This window comes from Corvus brachyrhynchos, unplaced genomic scaffold (genome assembly GCF_000691975.1).
Source record: "Corvus brachyrhynchos isolate BGI_N302 unplaced genomic scaffold, ASM69197v1 scaffold511, whole genome shotgun sequence".
Taxonomy (NCBI): Eukaryota; Metazoa; Chordata; class Aves; order Passeriformes; family Corvidae; genus Corvus; species Corvus brachyrhynchos.
The window spans coordinates 312,201-313,594 of record NW_008236214.1 but is presented as its reverse complement, the minus strand read 5'-3'; the positions used below and the strand labels follow the sequence as shown (position 1 = coordinate 313,594).

General features: G+C 60.5%; 1 long non-coding RNA gene across 1 annotated transcript; it reads right to left on the bottom strand.

Annotated features, from left to right (window-relative positions):
• Positions 1 to 439: 439 nt before the first annotated feature.
• Positions 440 to 1,365, bottom strand: LOC108449149. Its single transcript, XR_001865278.1, has 2 exons — positions 1,104 to 1,365; positions 440 to 891 (listed from the first exon to the last, which is right to left on the bottom strand). It is a non-coding gene; the product is annotated as an uncharacterized LOC108449149 (long non-coding RNA).
• Positions 1,366 to 1,394: the final 29 nt, after the last annotated feature.

Sequence of the window (1,394 nt, the reverse complement as noted above, 5' to 3'; positions counted from 1 at the left end):
CTGCCAGCTGGAGCTGCTGATCTCCAGGACAGGAGAGGGACTGGGGCCCAGACTGGTCACAGAATCATAGAACTGTTTGACTCGAAAAGGACCTTTGAAACCCCACCCAGTGCCACCCCTGCCATGGGCAGGGACACCTTCCACTGTCCCAGGCTGCTCCAAGCCCCAATGTCCAGCCTGGCCTTGGGCACTGCCAGGGATCCAGGGGCAGCCCCAGCTGCTCTGGGCACCCTGTGCCAGGGCCTGCCCACCCTCCCAGGGAACAATTCCTGCCCAATCTCCCATCCAGCCCTGCCCTCTGGCACTGGGAAGCCATTCCCTGGGTCCTGTCCCTCCAACCCTTGTCCAAAATCTCCAGCTCTCTTGCAGGCCCCTTCAAAATGCAGCCTGCAGCAGGTCGGTGAAGCTGAGCCCGTGCACAGTTGCGGTGGAGGCTGAATTTCCCATCCCATCAACTTCTCCTCTTTATTCCTTTTCTAACACACCAACCACCGCGTCAGGCAGCCTCTGAGGCAAGTCCACAACGATAAATACAGCTGATAACCAATCACATCCTCTAATCAACAACCCATTTGACTTTTGGGGAAGCTGACTGCTGGCTTATCTTGTCAGTCCAAAAGCCCTGGAAGGGCAGGAGCAGCTCAGGCGCTGCAGGTGCATGTCTGTGTCCCCTCAGGCAGGAGAGCTGGCCCTGTGCTCCCGCCGGGCTGTGCAGGGCTGCGAGGTGCCAGGGGAAGGACAGAGGACAACGAGCTGCCAAATGTCCATCCACAGCTGGGTTTTGTTGAGGTGCCTCAGGGCCAGGACAGTGAGAGCTCGGACCTGCCCTGATGGGCACCTTGGGCTTTGAAAAGCCGGAGAAATGGAAAACGCCGCGGACACGGCAAGGATCTGTGGAGAACAGAAAGGAACTGGCATCAGCAGAGGGTTCCCAGTGCCGTGGGAGGGATCTATCTTTTATCTAAACAAAACAGATGCGAGAGCAGAGCTGGGGGTGGGGGAGCCGTCACAAGTTGTGCTTTGCCAAAACCCCCCTCCCTCAGAGCCCCCGGTACGGGAGGACAACAGGCAATGACACCCGAACGTCCCCGGTCCGAACTCACCTTTCCAGGGGCACACGAACCCCGGGCCCGGTTCTGTCCCGAGCACACGAACCCCGGTCCCGATCCTGTCCCGGTTTGGTCCCGGTTCTGTCCCGAGCATACAAACCCCGATCCTGTCCTGTCCCTGTCTCTGTCCCGGTTCTGATCCGAGCACACGAACCCCGGTCCCGATCCTGTCCCTGTCCCGGTTCTGTCCCGAGCACACGAACCCCGGTCCCGATCCTGGCCCTGTCCCGGTTCTGTCCCGCGCACACGAACCCCGGTCCCGCCACTGCGCGTGGCCCGGTGCTT